The sequence below is a fragment of the Sitophilus oryzae genome, unplaced genomic scaffold (genome assembly GCF_002938485.1).
Source record: "Sitophilus oryzae breed Bouriz unplaced genomic scaffold, Soryzae_2.0 scaffold_1801_pilon_pilon, whole genome shotgun sequence".
Lineage (NCBI taxonomy): Eukaryota > Metazoa > Arthropoda > Insecta > Coleoptera > Curculionidae > Sitophilus > Sitophilus oryzae.
Genome location: NW_022146504.1, coordinates 3,572,159 through 3,597,504, shown reverse-complemented (window position 1 = coordinate 3,597,504; position 25,346 = coordinate 3,572,159). Strand labels below are relative to the sequence as shown.

Genomic DNA, 25,346 nt, shown 5'->3' with positions numbered 1-25,346 from the left:
AGACGTCAAAATTAAGTCAAAATATGTCTAATGAGTCAAAATTGACATAAAACTTGTCAAAAATTAACACTAATTATAGAAAGATTAAAAAAGGAGAGAACGTTTCCAGACACACAAATAATTTGTAAAAGTTATTTTTTCTCAATTTTAAACTACATCATAATTTACAAATAATTTTTACTAAAATATAAAAATAAATTACAGCCTTCTTAGTCTTAAGCCCAACCTTGAAGTCCTAGAGGCCAACTGGCAGTAAGCGCCATTAAAAAATACAGAAGATTACGGGACAAGAAATGACGTCCAGGCTTGACCTCGCTAAAATTATCATTACTTGTCATTCCCCAGCCATCTTTTTTTTTCGATCGTATACGGCATTTTTATCAAAGTCACTGAGGTGACTAAAATAGTCATAATTTTGATAACTTTTATGCATGAAAATAAGCCGAAAAGTTACCTGTTTTTTCTATGATATTACGAAATTTGAAGACTACCAAAAAAACAAATAGTAAACATGGTCATTGCATTTTTATATTGTTAGAATATACAGGATGTCAAAAAATAGTGTATCTAACTTCGGTGGTTGATTCTACAGTTAAAAATAAGACAAAAAGTTCATATGAACATATACCTTAAATGCTTTCCGAGGGAGTTACAGCCCTCGAAATGGTATAGTGGAGTAAAATCATTGAGAAAAGTCGCTTCCTTCTCGAAATTTTTTTTTTAAGGTATAACCACATAAACTCGTTATGAAATGATCGGTTAGGGCTTTGTGCATGTGAAATGACTAATTACGACCTTTTTGGAGGGGTCGGAAAGTTTTTATCTCGGAAAATGTCAAAAATCTGTCAAAAATGTATAACCATGTTTTTTTTACCTTTCCTACGCGATAACTCCTAAACTAATCAACTTATTCACATACTCTTTTTTTTAATCGATTGGGAACACATAGGCGGTGATAACTGAAGTAATTAAAGTTCCATAGTAAGGGTGTTTTTTTTTGGAAAATGGATTAAACTTCAAACATTAACTTTATTGCATCATGGTTTTCGGTAAGGGAGAAACTTTTTTATTTGAAGGAATTTTTACATAGTATCTGCGTATGAAATAAAGAAAAAATATTGAAAAAGTTTTTAAAACTTGTTACAACCTTCTATTACTAATAGTTTTATAGTTATTCTGATTTAAAGTTATCAGGCGTGCTAGATGTGGCATTAATTTATGTTTTAGAGTAAATGTAGAAAATTCTTTTAGTAAGTAAGGAAGTAAGATTTATGATTACTTTAAAGAAAGCAATTCTTTAAAGTAATCATGCATTTATTTAATATCTGAGCAGCACGTATGTAAGTGTCGATTTAATATGACATATTTTTGTAATATTGTTTTATGAAAACATGATTACATTATTTTTATTAAATAATAAGAACATAAATATTTTGAAGTTTGCATATGATTGAAACTCTTTTATTAAACTACGAATTTCTTCTTTTAATATATACATATGTACAGTTGTATAAATATAGGAAGAGACTTGGGGACAGGGGCGGATACAGGAATTTATTTTAGGGGGGGCCAAAATGAAAAGCAATGTAGAATATGCTTTTTAGGGTGCCATTTTTAACCCAAAAGCCTAATATTTTACACAATTCACTGACTTTAGGGGGGGGGGGCCGGGCCCCATGGGCCCTCCCCCTGTATCCGCCATTGCTTGGGGATAGCACCGGTCGCGTGTTATTTTATATTTCTCGCTACGCGGCGAGTGACAAATAAATGCACGAGGAACCACTCACACCATCATGGCAAGTATATCCCACTATCCAATGTTTGTACAAGTACACGAGTCGTCAGAGTCGGCCTTAATAAAAATAAACTTTAATAAATAATAATAGAAATGTACGATTTTTGATGGTCATAAGCGGTTATAAACTTTAATAAATACATATAGATCTTGCCTTTTTTCCGCAGCATTTATAATAGCTTTTTAGGTCTCGTATAGTAGGATTTTTAATAAAAAACTTATAATTTTCGTTTATAGTTTTTCTGCAAATTAAACAGTCCATAACTAAATAATTTATACTAAATTTCAAACTGCAGGTACAATGCACATAATCAGAAATAGGCTTACGGAACTTCGCGTCCGCCGTGCCACTAAATAAAATCGAGTCTTGGGGCGGCTATATAGGCCCGAGCGCCGATCGGTTTCGCGCGCGGCCTATTCTATATATCTAATTTAGGATAACTATAAAACTATTAGTAATAGAAGGTTGTAACAAGTTTTAAAAACTTTTTCAATATTTTTTCTTCATTTCATACTCAGATACTATATAAAAATTCCTTCAAACAAAAAAGTTTCTCGCTTACCGAAAACCATGATACAATAAAGTTAATGTTTGAAGTTTAATCCATTTTCCAAAAAAAATACGCTCATTATGGAATTTTAATTACTTCAGCTATCACCGCCTATGTGTTCCCAATCGATTAAAAAAAAGAGTATGTGAATAAGCTGATTAGTTTAGGAGTTATCGCGTAGGAAAGGTAAAAAAACATGGTTATACATTTTTGACAGATTTTTGACATTTTCCGAGATAAAAAATTTCTGACCCCTCCAAAAAGGTCGTAATTAGTCATTTCACATGCACAGAGCCCTAACTGATAATCCTGTATAGATAGCATGTAGTTATACCTCCAAAAAATATTTTGACACATTTTCATATCGTTTTTACTCGACCAGTAACTAAAAATCAGGGTTGGCATGATTTAAATCAAATGATTTAAATCATGATTTAAATCGTGATTTAAATAAAGTGATTTTTTTAATTTTAATCATGTGATTTAAATCAAAAATCAACTTTTTTATAAAACTTTACAATAAATCGAAAAAAACTGTAAAAGTTATAAAAATGTGTCCTAGAAAACTATAAAAAATATTTCTACAACATATATATCCTATATCTATTCGTTAAATAAAATGTTACACTTACTATTGTAACGTTTAAATACGTTTAATAAATCGAAAAAAATTGTAAATGTTATAAAACTATATAAAAAATGATTTGTGGAACACATATACCTACTACATATCTATTTATCAATTAAAATGTTGGACCGATTTTTGAAGTAATTTCGTGTGAATCCATTAGACTTCTAAAGGGCCGGGATTTATTTTGAAATGTATGTACAAGTGACAAAAAAATGCTGTTCGAATACATTTCATTCGCAACCTCTAGTGCAGAAAAAGGTTCTTTTGATGTTAGACTATATCTTCAAATCGTTGTCAGAAAATATGCTGTTTTATATCTTTTTATTTTACACTTTGACAATAGATAATACTAATTTCATTCTCGACTTAAGACTATTTCCGAATAGTGTATTGTGTAAGGAGTAAAAATTATACTTTTTTTGACGATGTTGTCGATGTTTGACAAAAGTACATTTTTACTCCGAGCAGAATATACTATATTTTTACAAATCAATTCCAAACGTTGCAAATAATATAAAAAGTAACGCCTTGTAAGTAATCGAGTAACAATTTGTACACTCGTTGAAATTGACGCTTAATATCAGTTTAATAATATATTTTTGTGCTTAGGCGAAAAAGTGCTTTACTTTTATGCCTAGGCGTTGAAATTACAAAAAATAATACACTTGTGGCATTTCAAAAAAAATCCTTTTGATCTGAAGCGAGCGACTTTTTTTGCAGAATATATTGGTGACCGATGTCTGGGAAAATGCCACGCGCCGTAGAATTGTTAATGTTGTCAGTATTGGGCAGAGTTATGAAGATTTAACCATTTAGGATAGGAATTTAATTGGAATTAAGTCCTAATTATTTGGAAATCCGATTTAAATAATGTTTTCTATTAAAATCAAAAAAATCTGATTTAAATTAAAAAAAATCTGATTTAAATAAAAAAAAATCTGATTTTTTTGATTTAAAAAAAAACAATTTGTTTATTTTTAAGAAAATTGGTAAACCTTTTTTCTTGAAAATGATTTCGCACTAAAATCAATGCATTCTAATCTTTAAACGCAAATATCTTAAAAACCGTTCACTATATCGAACTAAACGAAGAGTAGATACTTTTTTACGTAATAAGTAGGTCCTAGCTTTTTATGTGATTTGTTGAATATACTGTATTAATCTATAAGTATAAAGGAAGTACAACCAGCAGTACCTTCTACCTTAATGGAAAGTACCCTTCCATGGGTATTACGGAATTTTACACTGTCGCCATTCGCTTTGGCATTAAAATGTGTGGAAGTACCAAATTTCAAAAAAGACGATTTACCAATATTCTTAAAAATACATAAAATGTATTATTTTTATTTACCATTTGCAGGGTTGTAACTTCCTCGAGAAACAGGGTGTCCCAGAAATAAGTGCAAATATTTTAACTGGTAGTATAGTTCAACCCCAGAAACAGGGTTTTTTGAGAAACAAAAAAAAAGGTTTTTTTGCGAGAAAAAAAAATTTGAAAATTCGGAATTTTTTTAAAAAAATTTTGGAAATTTTTTTAGTTTTTATTTAAAAAACATAATTTCTTGATAAGATGGCAACATAGGTAGTAGATTACATTTACAAGAAAGAAAATCCAGTTCAAATTTTAGCAAAAAATCATTTTTTTTTGGAAATTTTCAAAGTAAAATAACTCCGTTATTTTGGACTAAAAAAAACGATAAAGAGAAAATATGTTGCTTTTATCGAGATCTACCACCTCTTAAAATATTTGTACTTATTTCTGGGACACCCTGTATATTTATATGAACTTTTTGTTTTACTTTTATTAGTAGAATTGCCCACCAAAGTTAGATACACTATTTTTTGATACCCTGTATAAAAAATATTATATACTTTTAAATTATATAAATAATGTTTAGAATCACTAATGCTCTGGTTTTTATATGAAAAAGAACCTTTTTTAAATTATTCTAAGTTAAAAGATTAAAAACACTCTTTTATTAAACTTTTTAACTTAGAAGTTCTAAGAGCTATTTTTGCAATATATTTTATGTCTTATAATTGTCAGTTATTTCATCAGTTATTAACAATAATTATCTCGCTGCTGTTTCCCATTTTTTCATTTCCTCTTTTTTTCTACGTTTTACCAGTTACATTCGCTGCAATAACAATAAAAATTTGTTCTTTATCGCAAACCAAGTTTTATGGTACAGCATTAAAGGTATTACGATATGGTTCGGATCGTAAAAAATAAAACTTTCATTTAGCTACCAAGCTGCAATGTTGTATTTTTCGAAATAGTTTAAACATTTGCTAGCGAATAAAAAGCTGTTGTAGAATTATTATATAGCATAATACTGTATGATCGAAAAAAAAACGGCGTCCAGTTGTCTGGGAAATGACGATCGATGACATTTCCCGTATAAATTTACATATAAAATGACAGCGATCTTCATTTTATAGACATCACTGAGGCCGTTTTTATTCGATCATACGGTATTATACAGGGCGGCGCCTCTAATACGACGCGGAGGCTCCAAGGAGAACGACATTTTGTATTGAAATGAAATTTTGTGAGCATAATATGTAGGTTAATTTAGAGCACTTTTTAAAAATATAGAGAGTTTACAGAGTGTGTCCAAAAAGTTACACATCAAAGTTGTTTTTTTTGTAATTGGGCACTCTATATATTAACTGATTTTTGGATTTTAAAAGAAAAATAAAGCTGAATTTTATTAGAGAAGTATATGACTAAAATGTAAGGTTTTTGACATATTTAACATTTTCTAAAAATGAAGAACAATTTTTAAATTTCAATAAAAGTTACCTGAACTGGAATTTACCCGGTATAACATAATAAATAGTTAAAATAACTATTGTACTTTAAATAAAATTAAAACATGACCTAAAAAGTTATACAGGGTGAGACAAAATTAATATTGGACATTGGTCACCTTTAAAAGCATGTTACTCCTTTATTTTTAAAAGAACACCCAGTATATTATTCCGATATTAAATGGGAAATTCATGTCTCTTCAAAATAGTATTAAGGTTGCCTACCCCTCAAACAAATATTTTCCTAGATATTTTTATTTTTATGATTAGTGTCAGTAGATTTTTATTATTTGATAAAATCTAGGTGGCTGGTGATGTCTGACATTAATTCAAGATGGCTGTCAAATTAGTTCAACTTTAGCAAATAGTTATAATTTTTTGTCAGTTATATCAAAAAAATTCTCATTATTTTTCATATTAACATATGTAGGTCTGATTCTGCTTTCTTTCATAGCTACAGGGTGTTAAAGTCTGAAAGAAAATAATATTTCGATTTATTATACTTTTTTTCCAAGTGCTTGACTAAAATTTTGAGAGTAAAAGTTACTATAAGTGCGATATATTTTAATGCTAAAGGAGTGTCGACATATTCATCAATAGTTCTTCTCCGATTTTTATAGCCATTGTTATGATCAGTCTAGTCACTAACTATACTAACCCGATTTTGTTTTATTTGTATAGACTGACTTGAATCATCTAAATTATTAAACTATAATATGACAGAAAAAAACGTCGTTAGCGGTGGTTATGAAATGAAGATCGCTGTCATTTTATGTATAAATTTATATGGGATATATCATCGATCGTCATTTCCCATCCAACTGGACGCCGTTTATTTTTTCGATCATACGATATCTTTTTCATTTGAAATAATCATATTTATTATTATTACCGATAATTCCGTGCGTTTATTCCAATATTCCACTTCAAGAAGAGACATTCTGTATGCAGCCCTCGGTCGGTAAAGCACAAAAACATTATTCATGAATAATTCGAAAATGACAACGACGTCTCGAAGCATCAGTCATCGTCATTGTGACGTAGCCGATGTCCCTACGACGTTTCGTTCGTTTTGTCTCGCCCGACCTCCAGCTGGAAATTAATAATCGTTTGGAGGCCCATCTCTCGCCTTTATTAATAAGCGAGTTTGCGGGAAAGCGCCTACGATGCAAGGACATAGGCCGGACTGATTAAATGTTAAGAGTCTACTACGCTGTACTGTTGGGGTCCCTCTCAGGGATCGGGTAAAGCGGGTGTGTGGCCGAAGGAAATATCTATTATATTTCAGAAATCTGCCTAAGGCTTAGCCCGATCCTGTCGTGTTAAGCCACGCCTAAAATTCCAAACACACGTGCTTTGATTAAGGCTCGATTAAGTTTTGCAGAGCTTCAGCATTTGCCATAAAATAGCGAGCAATTTGTTACAAAACCATAAAAATTATATATCACTGTAATCACAAAACTTCAATCTATTTCCGTATTGTAATGGAATTTTAAATTATGTCTTTATTTTTGAGAATATGTAGAATAAAAATAAAGAAGTTGTCTAAAAATGTGCTCCAATACGGATATATTTTATAATTCTTTATCTTTAATTTCTTTCTTCATTTGTGTAAAAATACCTAGCCAGTTTTACATAAAACGTTAAATGCCGAACGCTTATTTTTCTACTTTTTAGGACTAGTGAAATGGATTAAGTTAGTTAAATGTCTGTTAAAAAGACTATTAAATGTTAAAGCTCAGTGCAGGCCGGTTTGTGCAGTTTAACTATACAGTTAATTGCTTTTTAAGACTATGTTTAGCTTTTTTTTAAAAGAACTTCTTAAATTTTAATCGTTTTAACAACTGCTTCCTTATTTGCTTTCTCCTTCATTTCTTCTACTATATGAAGTATTCATAATTATTACAAATATAATACTTATTACTGATATACTTGCATGCACAAATCAGGTTTGCACACGCGCAGGCGGCTTGAGCGTCTTTGGAGGCCTTAAAGGATGGTTTAATAATAGATAATAATAACGTTGATTGAAAGAATTGGGAAGCAACCTAATGTGTAAATTCGTGACAAAGGCTGATTTGATTTCTCCTTACGTCTCAAGTGCTGTACGGCGGAGCCTCTACTCGTTCTGCGACCAACGCATAAAACACTCATTTTCTCTAATTCGGCTAGTGAAGGCATATGGAACTGAAAGCGGCAGTGTTATTGCCATATTAAAATGTGTAATATCTGTGATGCGTTTGACGAAAATATCTTTGTATGAATAATCTGCGTTAATGTATTCGTGTTAAACATAGAATAAACAACAAAAATAAAAATTCTTTTATATGTACTGAATATTTCGTATGATCAAAAAAAGTCGATAAGTTGGCTTGGAAATGTCGACTATTGACATTTACCATAATATTTTACATATGAAATAACAGCGATCTTCATTTCACAGCCAAATCTGACGCCGTTTTGTATTTAATCATAGTTAGTTTATAACAATAATATTAATTTTTTAATGATATAAAATAAATAACGTATATTTAACGTACTGTACCCAAAATCTGTAAAAGTACGGATTAATCAGTAGTTCTGGCAACCTCCCACTCTGTCGACTGAAAGCAGAACTACCGGTACAGTATTCTTTATCCGTTGCGCTGTAAACGACTATCAGCGCGCAGCGGCGCAGAGCTAAACTAAATCTCGGGCAAGTTGACTAGCGGCGATTTGGGCGACGGTATCGCCATGTACATCTCGGACAAGTTTTGTGCTACGAAATGGCCCATTTGGTGGGCCATGCCTGGGTGATTTGAACCTTAGACCCGAAACTACAGAGACACATTTATATATTGTAGTGCTGAAGTCAATATAAATTATTAAATGACAGTAGTAGTAGAAAAAATATACTTAGTCAGGTGCTAAGGATAATCCTCTCTAGCACTTTGGCTGGGTATAAAGAGCATTTCAATATCTTGTCCCTGGCTGTAGTGTCGTGGCCAGGGAATTGCACCAAGACGTATAACGATGCCGTATGGGATTACCCTGTCCATTATACCTGGCACCCTCTGGTATCTGTGGTCATATATAACGTGCAGAGGGTGGGGGCTAACTAAGAGGAGAAAACTAACCAAACCAAACCAAACCAGGCGATTGGCGCTTATCAATTTTTTCCCTGGACCCTTCCTTTGCTATTTCCCCACTATTTTCCAATGAATTTCTATACTATAATATCTAGTATGTCACCGATTTGCAGTGGACATTAATAACCTCACCTAAGACTTAAATCCTACGATGGGGGATGCGTGGCTAGATAGAAGACTACTACTAGCCTCTACTAGTCTCAACCTTGGAACACCAGGGGACAGCCTATTGTATTCTCGCCTCTCTTACTTTTACATGCGGTGCTCTGTGGAAATGGTAGACTAATGGTGACAACAATAACTAATAGATAATCATTTTCTTTTGTCCAGGTCTATTCATAAAATACTTACTCTTATTAAGGAGACCCTGTATAGATCATTCATATAAGACGACCATTGGTACCTTCTCCACAAGCATTTAAATAAAAAATAATGTTAAATTTGTAGTTCCATTAGAAATATTCGTTTCAAGCTACAATCTAATTAGAGAGAGCTGTCAACTATGACAGCTTTGTTTTACTGCAATGTCAGACTTTCATTTTATATAATAAATGATTGATATATTATATAATTACTAAATTTATCAAATTTATGATATTTTCTCCGGCCTGCACGTACATTAGTGGTCCCTAACCCACCCACAATAGACACCGGGTCGGGCCCACTTCTTCTTCTTCTTTTATTTCTTCTTTTGCTTCGTTTCTTCTTCTTCTTCCTCTCTTTTTGACGTTGCCCGTCACACACAAACACACTCGCAGCCGTCTGTTTCCGCCCGAAACGTCGATTATGAAAAATGAACGTCCTCAGGGTCCCAGCCCGATGATGGATGATCGGAGTTTCGATGCCGGTCCAACGTTTAGGGCCGCGGTGCAGCGTTATTGCGAGGCCGAGCCCTGCGTTTCGAGGAAAACACACCTAGAGGGCGCGGTGCGAGCGTTTCCGTTGACGTCAGCAGGGTTTCCGGCCGGTCAGCTAGCTAATAGGCCGTCGGGATGGGCTTTTTCCTCGTCTTTGTTAGAGAAAATTGGAATAAAGGTTTCACCGATTTTAAATGCTTTTAAAAGTTCGATTTCATTTGGTGTCGTTTATTAAAAACATTCGTCATTCGATGGTTCCGTTGACTTGGTGTGCAAAAGCAATCGCGACCGCTTAGGGAAAGGTTAAGAACCTAGGCTGAAATTGAAATGGACTTTCGGTATTCGAGTCACGTGGAGGCCAAGCGTGAGCCATCGATGGCACGTAGACGTGTCGTCCTCCAGGTATCTGATGTCGAATCTGTGCGTCAATCGGTGACGTGTGGAATTGCCTTTAGCGGAAAATGATCGCCGAAAAACCATAAGGGGATTTCCTCGTTAAAATTTTGATAGAGGACCAATTTTTTTCTTAACGTGTTTAGGCTATGATCTTACGAGTATATCAAATGTGGTTTTCCTATAAAAGCTGTATAGTTTAATTTAACAAAAAACATGATGTTGAAAATAAAAGGATTTCGAACTTCGATCAGAAGGATCACATACCGTTATCAAGTGTAAACTAAACTAATTCCTAAAACTACTCTTTTAAATGGAACGCCCTGTATATTATATTTTTATTAGATGGAGAATTAAAAAATGAATATTTTTTGTATTCAAAGTATTTCAAAATTTTTAATAGATTCTCAGATACATGCAGTATTATTTCATATGGCTCTTTCAACGATAAAATACGAGAGAAAAATCATTGGGTGGCTTTGATAAAAATTTGCTGTGGAAAATGCTCATTGGCGTAACTACAGGGGTGCCCGGGGGTGCCGCCCCCCCCTAAGTACTGCTGGGCACCCCCCAGAAAAATCTTGAATTATAACTCTTGGCTAAGTATTAATTTTTATTTGCTTGTGATGTAGTAAAAATTACGTTTTCTAGTTTTGTTTAGTTAATATTATTTGTTGTATTCAAAAAATGTGTTAATTTTTATTTTTTTAGAAAATTTGTAGGTATTTAAGTTACAATCAAATCTATGAAATTTACGGATAGAGAAATTCATGTAAACATTTTATTCAAAAAATGTGTCTTTTAAAATTATTTTCATTTTTTAAAAAACAAAAGCTTTAGGCCCCCTCTGGTCACAACCCCAGCCGTCCCCCCAGGATGAATTGCTAGTTACGCTAATGTAAAAAATGCCATAATATGAAATATAAAACCACGAATATTTGCGAAACCGTTAAAAATTTTGTAATAATCTAAATACAAAAAATGTTCATTTTTTAATTCTCCATCTATTGAAATAATAATATTAATAATATACAGGGTGTTCCATTTAAAAATAGTAGAATTTTTTTAGTTAGTTTTAGTTTAATTCTTGTATTTTTAATAGTTTTTTAATAAAGACTGTAAAATATATGTATATTTTTTATTTATATATTAATATCTCTGAAACTATCGAAATATATTTACAGATATCTTAAGATTATGTGATGATGACACTTTTTTGAGCCACCCTGTAGAAGTTAAAATATTTTTCTGAAATACATCCTAGTACATACTTTAAGTCTGCACTTAAACCAAATTCCCAAGTTTTTTTTATTCTAGGATCTAGAGATGCCCGACACACTATTGCCGTACCCTGTATATTATGTTCTAGTGGACCGATTTTGATGATCTTTTAAGCAGTTTGTAGCTAAGTTAGTTGACTTTTTAGTATCTCTTTCTAAATTAAAAATGAAAGTTCCCATCTCTCAATTATACGAGGGAAATTTTTAGGGAGATATTTGTTTTTGAAGAAACGTAGGCGAATATCTTCAAGAAAAAATGAAAACTATTGAGAATTGATATGACTCAAAAAACAAACTATCGAGAAATGATGTACCTAGATGATAAAATTACTTTTAAATTACTTGCTTTGTTAACGTATTCCACAGGGTGTTTCAAACTTTCATCAAAAATCAACATTTCGTTCTCCCTTGTATATAATTAACAGATGGGAACTTTTATTTGGGAGATACTAAAAGTCAAATAATTCAGCTTCAAAACACAATATACAGGATGTTTAAAAAAACATGTGCCATTTCTCGTGGGGAGATTCCTCAAGTAAAAATAAGGTTTATTTTTCATATCAACATAGGTCCGATTCTGCTTTGTTTCGTAGCTACAGGGTGTTAAAATCTTAATATTTTCTCGATTTATTATAATTTTCTCCCCACTACGTTTAGCGTTTAGAATGAAATTTTGAGGGTAAAAATTATAAAAGCTAAAAAAGTGTTAACATATTCACCAAAGACGTGCATATGAGTTTTCGCTGAAATATTTTTCTAAAAAAAGCATGTACGCCACTGACTTTTTTCTCTTGTTAGCGAAATAGTCTAAGCAGTTTAATGCCGATTAAAAGTTGCCTCTTGATATTTTGCCAATTTCGGCCTCCTTGATGCGATAAACGCAATTTTATTAATTTTCCTTTATCCAAGTCTAATAGCAATAACCTTTAAAAAAATTGTAATATCATTAACTTGCGAAAGTTTTAAATAAGTACTCATTGATTCCCCATCAAAAAATATGAAAAAAAGTTCCTATAAATATGGGTATATGGAAATGCATAGTTTTAAAATTGCAGGATGTTAAAACTTTTTAAAATTAGATTTTATTGCTCTAGGTTGGACTAATAGTAATAATAACTAATAGTAATAGTATTTAATAATAAATTAGGTCAAATATATAATTTATTAATTTTATTTTTATTTATTAATTATTGTGATCAATAAAATTCCATTTATCTCATCAGGAGGTCGAAATCAAAATATCAATAGCTGACTTTTAATTGGCATTAAACGGTCTATACAATTTTGATATCAAAAGAAAAAATGTCAGTGGCGCACATGTTTTTTTTTTGAAAAATATTCCAGTGATAACCCATATCCCCGTCACTGATAAATTTATCGACGCTTTTTCAGCTGTAAAATGTGTAGCAATTATAGTAACTTTTACCCTCAAAATTTCATTCAAATCACTAAGAGCACTTGGAAGAAAATTATAGTAAATCGAAAAAATAATAAGACTTTAAAACTTGGTTAGGTTTGGTTAGGTTGTTGCTACGAACCAAAGCAGAATCGGACCTATGTTGATAAGAAAAATCAATCTTATTTTTACGTGAGGAATCTACCCACGAGAGATGGCACATGTTTTTTGAAACACCCCGTATAAAACTTTAAACTACATCAAAATTTGTCCATTTTTTGCCGGTGAGTGTATTTCAATAATTTTCGTAAAACAATATTAATAACGATCTGAAAGAACTGAAATTTACGGAACATACTCAAAATTTTACTTACTTATATCATATGAACATATTATATCATATGATGAATACGGTAGAGACATATCTACCAATTTTCGAAAACTTTGAAACCATAAACTGGATAAACAATCAAATAATATGTACTCTTCAATAATATCAAAAAGAAGATTTTTTAAGTTTAACGACAAATATAACCTAAGAAAAACTATACCATTCCTGCTGGTCAATTTTTCATTTTTTCGGGTGCCCCTGCGCGAGATAAGACCGGACACCCACGCGACACCAAATTACTAATTCGTGTAGTCTCGTCGTAGTTTAAGTGGTTCGGGCAGATTAGAACACCGAAAAATAATATTAATCCCGGGTTACGACTAATGGGGCTCCATGTCACGGGAGTCCTAGTCTATTAGTGGATCGTGTAGGCTGATGAGAAGCAAGAGGGGGGAGATCTAAATAATAAACCAGAAGTATACGGTTAGGTATATATGTATAGATATGAGCTTGGAAGGTATGTATATGGATTTATCGTGAATAATTTATGAATCTATGAATAAATACGGTATCATAGACCGTTCAGGTTTTGTTATACGGGGTGGTACTTAAATAAGTGCAAGTATTTTAACCGGTAGATTAATTCGGCTACCAATTCTAAAACTAATTCGAAAAAAACCAGAGAAGTGTCTGTTTTTTTTGCAAAAAAATCGTTAAAAATGTTTCTTCACGCAGGTTTATTTTCCTAAAACTTCTTGACGAAGTATCCAAGACTTGCAATAATGCCACCTGCTACGTTTCCCCACATCTGCTTTTGTGTGTTTATAAGTTCACATTGCAGGAATCATTCATTTTATACGGAGGTTACGTTCCTTGAAAATACTGTAAATAGGAACCGCGTATATTGAAACAACCATTTTATTTCATAAACTATACAGGGTGAGTCTTATATAAGTGCAATTATTTTTAGGAGTGGTCTTAAACGTAAACGCATAAATAAATGTATGGTGTTAATGCCACAAATACCTCCTGTTGAATTTTATATTTCTTTCTTCGTCTTTCAAAGATAATGTGATATGATAAGACATCTGTGTAGTTTCCAGAATTAACTCCTGTAGTGAGAGGACTACAATTTCCTTTCTTTAGTTTCATGCTTATGCTCCACTTTTTTGAGATCTCAAAAAGGTTGCAAAGTTAGTCATCAGTGGAAATGAAATCTTAATATATGCAGCCACCAAAGCTTTTCATATTGATAAATCAAAACTGTAGTTACTGAAAGAGGTAAATAAGAATTTAAAGGACATTGTTTTAAAAGTACCACCCTCAAGTTTGCAACGCGGGACTTATAGGACTGCGGAATGTTTGCTCTTTCAATACATTTTCAGAAATATTTAGTTAGTAATATTGCATTATTTTTTGATTTTTCTTCATTTTTAATTTAATATAATAATTGTTTTACACTTCTTTTGTATATGAACGTTTTGCAACGATGTAATTTTATTTCGCATTTTTTTTCCAAAAATCGTCGTTAGCTTAGAAATTATTTTGAAGAAATCATAATAAGAATGAAACTTCTATACCCAGTATCTCCGAAACGATGCATTTTAAGACATATTATACAACCTTTTTTATTTATTTTTATGTGTCGAATACAATTCGGACCATCCTGTATAGTTGACATACTTTTGTATTTAAATAGTTAAGGTAACTAAGAAAATACGAATACAGCACGAAAAATTACTAGAAGTTCTCACTGAAGAAGGCTTGGATGAGAGAGATATTACCATTATAAGGAACACATACTGGAATCAGAAAGGTTGTGTCAGAACAGAAAAAGGAAATACAAGATATGTAGACATACAAAGAGGTGTTAGACAGGCATGCATATTGTCACCATTATTGTTTAACGTTTATGCTGAATATATAATCCGAAAATCTCTTTAAAATTGTCCAGAAGGGGCTAAAATAAATGGAAAAATATAAACAATATAAGATACGCAGACGACACTGTGGTATTAGCAGAATCCGAAGACCATCAGCTGCAAACCCTAGTGGACAAACTGACAGAAGAAAGTATTAGGGGGTATGAGTCTAGAGATTAACACCGTCAAGACAAAAAGTATGATTTTCGGCAGACATCCGCAAGACAATGAAAACACCGACAAAATGGTAAACGGCGTCCATCTCGAAACCACGCAGAGATATATTTACTTGGGTAGGGAATTAAATAGCCAGCTAGACCACTTTAAGGAAATCAGAAGAAAGATTGAAATAGCTAGGGCTGGTTTTCTCAACATACGGAAGTTCTTATACCATCTGAGAATAGCTATATCAACGAGGCTAAGAACATTAAAATGTTATATACCCTACTTCAATATGGATGCTAAAACAAGAAGACATCAAACGCCTTAATGAGTTTGAAATGTGGATGTATCGTCGGATGCTGAGGATGTTGGACCTCCAGAACAACAAACTGTGAAGTTTTAGACAGAATGAAAACTCGTGCACACCTAACAGGCACAATTAAAATCAAAAAGACTTCCTACCTTGGACATATAAGCGGCACTCAGAATATGAAGAAATACAGCTCATAATAGAAGGAAAAATCGATGGAAAACGTAGCATAAGGAGGAAACAGAAATCATGGCTACGTAACATAAGAGATTGGACCCACACCGACGGAAACACCCTTATTCACCAAGCTCTGAACAGAGAGTCATATGCCATTTTAATCGCCAACCTCAACAGAGAAGGCACCTAGGAGGAGGAACTAACAAAAAGGTTTTCAAAAATACCTCTTAAAATACCACTTGAACCTAGCCTCTAAAATACTTGCACTTATTTAGGGGACATTCGGTATATAATACTAATAGTTTTAATAAAATACTTTTCTTTCTCGATTCAAATAAAGTACATTTAAAGTCATTTTTCATACACAAAATATGATAACATGCCGAGTTATAACTTATGAATAACCAGAACCATTCTTTATTTTTATCGTACTCTTGCCGATATTTTTTCATTAAAGCCTCAGTTGTGACACTGGCCTCTTGACCCTTACGTTTCACCTCCTCACTAATTTGAATATATGGCCTTTTGGGGTCCTTATTTATGGGTTCACGTGGCACCCAGTGCTCGCTAATTGCCGCGACCAGTACCAGAACCTTTTTAGGACCGGTACTTCTTTTTTTTACCTAGGTTAGAAGGGGTACGTACCATGCGAGATATCGTGCCGACTGCTGGTTCTAAAGGGTAAAAAATAAAAATTGGAGTACCTTAGAAGGATATCGGACCGTATATCGGATTTTATTTCAATGGAAGCTGAAAGATAAGAGGTAGACTCGGTTAGACCAAGTCTTATCTTTATTCTGGTTTATGTACGTGTGTAATAATTTTCTAACTGAACGTAGGATATAATGAAAACCGCCAGTATACTGTATGTTCGAGGAAAAAAGACGTCACATTAGGCATAGAATCTAGAATGGGCTCATACAGGGTTCGGCAATAGTGTGTCGGGCATCTGTACAGTACACCTGCTGGATCTGTGTCTATGAAAGGAATGCGGACAAAAAACATTTAAATAAACAGCAATATATTTTATACGTCGATTTGACGAGTGCGTCACCGCAAATCGCTCCGCCCACTCATTTTATTGGCTACTTGCAAATTTGTTGAATTTTTATTGATGGGATGCGTCGTCTATTTTCTTACGACAAACATTAAGAGAATATCGTTTCCCCTCTCACGGATACCCCGTAGCTACAGAACGGACATGCAGACGTACTGTAGCTCCTAGAATAAAAACTTGGGAATTTTGTTTAAGTGCAAACGTATGTAGTAGGATGTATTTCCGGGAAATATTTTAACTTCTATAGGGTGGCTCAAAGAAGTGTGATTGGATCGGGATAATTTTTTTTAAATGGAACACCCGTATATACAGGGTGCTACAAATTCGAGATACGAGCATTGGTAACTCGGTAACCGTAATAGATACGAACATGGTTAAATTGGGGCAAAGTTGCCGCTTTGGGATATTCCCCAAGATACCATCAAAAAAGTTTTAAAAATTTCAAGGATTGCTGAGTTTTTTGGAAAAAACGGATATTTTTGAAAATCAATTTTATTTTTTCCTGTCGATACTTTTTAGAAAATCAAAAAACTAATTGCACATTTTCATAGCCAGTTTATTAAAGCTATCTGATAGTATTTTTAGATTTTCAAATCAGCTGATACATTGTGAGATACAGAGGCCAACTAATTTTTTTTAAATACGGACCTGCATTTTTTATTTCAGATTTTGAAAGAACTCGCTCTCCTGAGTACAATGATATGCCACACTTAATATTTTGTTTTTTTTTGGAAATTTGGACACAATTTATTTAAACTAATTTCAAGTCCGGCTCTGTTTTTTTTTTTAATATTTAATATATTCTACAATATTGATAAGCTTTCAAACTTAACAGTGACGTGGGTTGAATACGGAAAATCACATGCAATAAAATAATAAAAAATAATATAAATAAAATGTAATATAAACAACCAAATAATTTCCCCGGAAGATGGATTGGAAATGGTAGAGCAGTATAATGGCCAGCGAGGTACCTGGACCGTCTGATGTCAAATAATTCGACAGGTCCAAATTTTACAAAAAAGTGAAATCAACACATCTCGGCAGTTACAATAAAGAGTACAAAATGCATTCGAAAGTATAAAGAAGATCTATTCAAAAGCTATAAATAAAATTGAACGAAAAATAAATTTGTGCAATAGAGAGGGTGGTACCCCTTTCAAACATGTAGACTATGTAAAGCATTAGAAACTAGATTATAGAAGTTAATTTATTCATAATAACTACGATTAATATTATACAAATTATTAGATCGTACACTGAGAATTTCAAATTCACAATAAGAAAAGTTAAAAATAATATTTTTAAATTGTGGATCTGGATATTATTTATTTGAATCTTTCAATTGGCTCAGTTTTTCCTTATTCAATGTTAATTAGCACTCATCAATATTGTTGCGATGAACATAGTCAGATTAAATAATTTTAAAAACAGAGTCGGACTTGAAATTTTTTAAAACAATAATTAAATAGTTTTGTTTCTGTTAAGGTACCCAAAACAAAAAAAAGTATAAAGTGTGGCATATCGTTGTACTCAGGGGATTAAGTTCTTTCAAAATCTGAAATAAAAAATGCAGGTCCGTATTTAAAACAATTAATTTGGCCTCTGTATCTCACAAGTTATCAGCTAATTTAAAATATAATAAATCTAAAATATAAAATAATCTAAAAATACTATCAGATAGCCCTAATAAAGTGGCTATGAGAATGTGCAATTAGTTTATTGATTTTCTAAAAAGTAACGACAGGAAAAAATTAAATTAGTTTTCAAAAAAATCCGTTTTTTTCCAAAAAACTCAGCAATCCTTGATTTTAAAAAATTTTTAAAACAATTTTTAAAAACCAATTTTTAAAACTTTTTTGATGACATCTTGGTGAACAGCCCAAGGCGCAACTTTGCCCCAATTTAACTATTTTCGTATCTATTACGGTTTCCGAGATACCAATGTTATTAGTTGTATTAGTTTTGATTTCAGAACAGTTCTTATGTTTTTAATAATTTTTTAAGAAGGGCTGAAAAATATATATTTTTGATTTATTTTTTAATATCTCTGAAACTATCGTAATCTATTTACTCATATCTTAGGATTATGTAAAGTGATCTGAAAGGAAGCCAAAAATGCAATAATATTCAGTTGTTTACAATTGTAGCATTATCCACATTTTTTTTTCTGATGTGTTTTCTAGAGGCGCCAGTAGATCTAGTATCATTAAAAGGATCAACCAATTTTATAATTATTGCCGAATAACATTTTAATTTTCAAGAACAATTTGATTTCGTTAGATTTCCGGAATACTTACACCACAGTACATACAGTATGTTCCCGGATTGTTTTTACAAGAGGAAACACTTTTTTATTATTGATATTTTGAGAAAAAGGCATTCTTCATAAAAAAATTTGCTTATTATAAAATGATTGATCCAGTTTATATTTTTCCAAATTTCCATACGTTTTAGAGAAAATTAAGAAAAGCATGAAAATATAGTTGAGTTTTTTCTTATAGTTGAAGTGCTAAAAATCAAAGGGCGTAATTTCGTTTTCATTCTTTGATAGATTGTTATTGATAGAATTTTAATTAATGTCATATTTTTTCTGTTTTAAAATGTTAAAGAAGCACAAACTTTATTTGGAAAAGGAGATAATAGTTATAGGAAAATGTGATTCTTAAACAACAGCAAAAATATTTCGTTGATCAAAATTAATAATATCCGTCTATCAAAGAATGAAATAGAAATTTTATTACCATAGAAACCCTATTGGAATTTTAGAAAAAATTCAACGATATTTTAATGTCTTTTTTTAATTTTCTGTAAAACGGTATGGAAATTTGCAAAAGTCTAAAATGGATTAACCCATTTTCTAAAATGTTAGTAAGCAAATTTTTTTATGGAGACTGCATTTTCCCCAAAATGTCAATAATAAAAAAGTTTTCCCTCTTGTAAAGACAATCCGAGGACATTCTGTATAACTCGAGTTATTTGTACGGTGCTTACACCGAATAAACTACACCATTTTTCTCCAAAACACCGAAAAATATGTTCATTTAAAGGGCCAAACCTGTAAAAATATGTCTTTTTTCTCTAAGCTAAGGTAATAAAAAGCGACGTTATGCTACTATGACCCCCCAGAGCCTCCCTGCTGGTGTACGGGCGCTTTTAAGGACCCCCTGGGGTTTGGAACATTAGTCAATGGTCTTACCATGTCCCCCATTCACGATCACTTCTGAAGAGACGAAAGAAAGACATGAAAAGATAGATGTGGAAGAAATAGAAAGGAACTTACGTAATATTATCTGTTTCTAAAAAATAAAAAAATAGAGGAAACAAAAAAAATCAATAGAAGTGTGTGTTGAGTTTACAGGAGTTGTATCATTAAAAAAAAGATCAAGGTACTTGATCGTCTCAAAAAAACAGACTAGCCCTTTCTCAACGACCATGAATTATTAATTATAAGGCGCGGTTCACATTGACCCGGACAACATACGCATCTTTCTGACGTTTCGACCGACGGGCGTTCGACGCTCATCCCCGTGTCTTTGTGTCGCCGTGGCACGACCCTGTTTCTCTCCGGCGGCCACCCGTGGCGCTGTGATCGCGCTGTCAATCACTGATCACGCCCTCTGCCTTCGATTAATCAAACGACGACGCTCCGTCGCCGCCTGTCTCAATGACAGTGTTTAGAGAGTTTATAGACTTGGGATTGGTGAAATATTGTTATTATAAAATCCTCAGTGTTTGTATAAAATGTCATATATTTTAGGAAGATTTGTTTGTCTCTAAATTATTAATACACTCACCGGCATGAAAAACTTTAAAATTTTGATGTATTTTAAAGTTTAATATACAGGGTGGTCCGAATTGTATTCCGGAAACTTCCGCAGCATATTCTGCAGATAAAAATAAGTAAGAAAGTTCGTATAAATGTATGTATTAAAATGCTTAGTTTCGAAGATACAGGTTGTAGAAATTTCATTTTTATTTCGATTTTTTCCAAATAATTTTTGAAGTAACGTCAATATTTGTATGAAAATTGGTGACGAGTTTTTTGACATGAGAAATTTGATTTTGATAGCAATATGACGCCTATTAGTAGGAGGCGCCACCTACTACACATGTAGGTTTATTAACTGTTTTGAGGAGTAATAACTTTTCGTCCGTACCTGGATAAAACTACTGATTGAAAAAATATACATTTTCGTGATTTTCTACGTAAAAAATGTCTCTTGGTAAAAATCGCTCCGAGCAACCGTTTTCGAGATATTTAAAATGGAAATAGTCAATGCATTTCATTATTGTCAAAAAATAAACGTGTTGGGTAAATAATTTTATTTGACTGAATTGATAAATTTGGGAACTTTGTTTTTTTAAATTAATAATAAATTTTTGTTCGAAAAAATGACGATAAAACAGTTTCTACTGAACTTTTGGCACAAAAACATTTCAAATTTATAATTTCAGTCTAATAACTATTTAGTTAACATGTTTAATTTATGTCAATGATGACAGGTATTGATAATTTCGATTCAAAATATCTCGAGAACCATTACTCGTAGCGATTTTTACCAAGAGACTTTTTTTACGTAAAAAACTTCGTAAATGTATATTTTTTTACTGAGTACGTTTATACAGGTACGGACGAAAAGTTATTACTCTTCAAACCAGTTAAAAAATATGTAGGTGGCGCCCTCTGTACGTAGGAGTCATATTGACATCAAAATCAAATTTCTCATGTCAAAAAACTCCTAGACATCAATTTTCATCCAAATATTGAGGTTACTTCAAAAATTATTTGAAAAAAATCGAAATAAAAATGAAATTTCTACACCCTGTATCTCCGAAACTAAGCATTTTCGGACATACATTTATACGAACTTTTTTACTTATTTTTATGTGCAGAATATGCTACTGAAGTTTCCGGAATACAGTTCGGACCACCCTGTATTTTCTTCTAGTGGGCGACCTATTTTAACGATTTTTTAAGTAGTTTGTAGCAAAATTATTTGACTTTGTATATTTTTTTTGTGCTTTTGTTTGTTTTGTAAAGGCTTTGTCGATGAAGCTATTTTGGCGTTTTGTAAAATAAAGCGTTGTTTATTATTATTATTATTACTTTTAAGCACCTCTTTCCAAATTTAAAATGAAAGTGGCCATCTGTCAATTATACAAGGGAAAACAAAATGTTGATATTTTGGTGAATGTTTGATACCCTGTAGATTATATTAATAAAGAAAAGAATTTAAAAATAATTTTATCATCTAGTTACATCTTTTCCCAATAGTTTGCTTTTGAGTCACTCAATAACTTTATTTTTATTGGAGATATTCGCTTTTGAATATGACAGTAACGAGTTACAGCAATTTTAGCATTGATTTTGGGTCCTCGTCGACACACTTATAAAATAGTGTTTATTGTTTTTGTAATGTCACACTCATTGAAAATACATATTATTATTGTATATTGACGTTTACTCTAGTAGAGATGGTTCTGAACTATCGGATATTGCTGCTTTAATTAATCATGGTAAAGACCAACTTTTGGACTTAAAACCATATCTGCTAGAGTAACTCCTCAACAGACAATAATAATATGATTTTTGAAAGACACTGACATTACATAAATCATTAACACTGTTTTATAGGTCTGTTGACTAAAACCAAAAGGCAAAGGCATGGTTTTAATGTAAGAAATACGAAAAAATGTTAGTGTCTTTTTCAAAAGCGAACATCTCCAAAAAAAAACTATTGAGATGAATCAAAAAACAAATTATTTAGAAAAGATACTTCCTTTGTTAACGTACCCAAAGGGTGTTTCAAACTTTCAACAAAATATCAACATTTTGTTTTCCCTCGTAAAATTTTACATATTTTTAGTCTTTGGTTTGGCTGTAAATGCGACCGAACAATCCTCAGATGTAGTCTCGGCTTTAAGCTCAGTGAGCAAAATTTTGTCACATTTAGGGAACATTAGGGAACAGTTACATATCTGCGTTTTATTGCTTCATATTAGGCAAAAGATGGGCCTGGAAACGTAACAACGATGTCACCTTGAACACATTTCCCTTAAAGGATTAAAATGCTCAGTTCGAGACTGGTGAAATCAAAGACATTATAAATATAGACCGAACATCTCATTCATAAATACTCGTTGGTAGTGTATCAAACATTCCAATGTGTCAAACAAGGACAGAAGAGACAGAGAAGTCTAAAATTTCCGACCCCGGCAACTAGGCGCATTTGGATTGTTCTAATGGCCAGTGGCGTATCGTTTTTTGGAACGAATTTAATTAGTAAAGTAAAAGTAAAGTAATTAGTAAAATGTTTACTCCATATTAATATACTACATTAACACTTTTAATAAGGTCTAATATAATAATATAATTAATATCCCACATATACCTATGTTGAAACGTTAGTAGGTAGTTTTCGAAAATCGCTCCAACGTCGATTTTTAATTTAAACTTTCAATTAATTCTATATAAACTTTCAGTTACTTTTGAATATTTATAGGGTGGCTCAGGCTTCCGAAACAGTTCTATATTAGGTTTGTGGTTGGTGACTTTTCTTTCAATTTTTTTTTTCAGAATATGGAGGCAATGGTAAAGCACATTTTAGACATTTTTGTAAACATAGGTGGCCTGAACATATTTTCAAACTAAAGTTGTAGATTTGCCGTTAAATTTCCATTCCAGAAATACCTAGGGTTGCCACCTGTCCTTTTTTGAAAAGGACAGTCCTTTTTTGGAATAACTTGTCCTTTTGACTTTTTTTGACTTAAAAAGTCATTTTTATTTACGTATTGTCCCTGAGAAAATTACCTACAGCAAACAGAAATATTATTTTCGTCCAAATTTAATTAGAGATGTTATAAAACTTATAAATACATCTTCCTTGTTTAGAATAGGCAACATTATTTAGAACTTCCCGTTTAATCTCAAATGATAATTTAGGTTTTAGTTTTACCTTTTTTGATTTTAAAACGAACTTTTTAAAATTAGTAATTAGTAACGATTTAGTTAGTTCGCAATCGATAGCTTCCTGTAAAGTACTATGTAATAGTTGTTTAATCTTGTATTATTAATAACTTCCTATACCAAAAATCAATTTTTAATGACAAAATTGTATTTTTTTTTAAAATATAAGACAAGATTTGACTTTCGGTCTTCTTCTTGTATTATGATGGCTCTGATACGAGGCAATTACCTTTTAGTCTCTCAATAGAAGGCATTTATCATTAAAAGTATCAAATCTGTGTGCTACAGTATGGGATTTCTGTCGCATAATAATGAATATTACGTTTATTTACAAATCCATTACTTTTAAAGGTAGCTTCATCAGACAATCAAATTTTAGTTAAATGTCCCAATCTTCATGAACTGTATTAAGCATATGTATTGCGGTTTGAATCACCCCGAGAGTCACCCTGTATGTTGACAAAAATATTTTGAAAATGTGCGTTACAATGGCCCCCCATCTTATGTAAAAAATTGAAATAAAAATTACAAACCTAAAACGTAATAGGTAAAAAGCTTTTTTGGAGGCCTGGGTCACTCTGTATATAGGTATGTATAAAACTAGTAGCCTAAGAATTATTTACAGTTCGTCCCATTCTAAAAAAAGGTACGGTGGTAAAAAATTGTTTAAACGAGGCCGAAGGGGCAGATATAATAATGCAATAAAATGTAAAAAAGGGCGGGTAAACACCTTTGTTTATTTGTTGAGCAAAATTCCTTTAAAATATCGTATATAATGACCAAAATATGATGCAATTTTAAGAAAAAAAATATCACTTTCTGGCTTATTATAAAGTTTCAAATGCAACGTTTATATTCAAATTTGTTATGATCTACAACAGTTAAGTAGTAATTGAGACGAATTATAATTCAATTACCGGCTACTACGTTCTTGTTTTAATAGCTCAAAATTCAACAAATATAATTAGAAATTATTTTAATTGTGAGAGGCTCCCTTGTGGGACGCCTATGTACGGCGATTACGGCGCGGCTGAAACAATACCTACCTGTGAAGAGACAAATTCGGGTAATTTGAGCTTATTTTTCCACACATTTGACACTGTCGTACCATATTGAAAATTCGCAGATTCAAAAGTACGTTAAACAAAAGCAAAAACTACTGAAAAACACTGAAAAGTTCACTTCGGACTTGATTCCGACTTCAAACACACCGTAAGCTAAACGTAGTACGCTATAACGGACCAAGGGCCGTCGCGAGGGGTGGTGGGACGGACGGCTCATTTCATTCTGGAAGACTAGCAGCGACGTTGCCAATAGTTCTAGACGTTTCAGCACATTAAACAGTAAACATGTCTTTAATAGTAACGCATATATCCTCTGGTTAATAACATATTATTACGCATGCTTCTTTAAAAATAAACTATTAATTTAATTAAGAAATTGAGACTTATTGATATCCGGTAAAGGTTTTAAAGTCACCTTTTCTGCAAATTAAACTAAGTAGATAGGCGCAAATTTGAGATGTGGCAATGTCGCCTTCTCTATCTCAGTTGGTTTTTACAGTACGTAGTC

General features: G+C 32.1%; 1 protein-coding gene across 1 annotated transcript in view; it reads left to right on the top strand.

The window, feature by feature from the left end:
• LOC115882971 (transcription factor SOX-30) overlaps positions 1–25,346 on the top strand; it is a 140,983-nt gene that overhangs the window by 113,358 nt on the left and 2,279 nt on the right. The window lies entirely within an intron of this gene.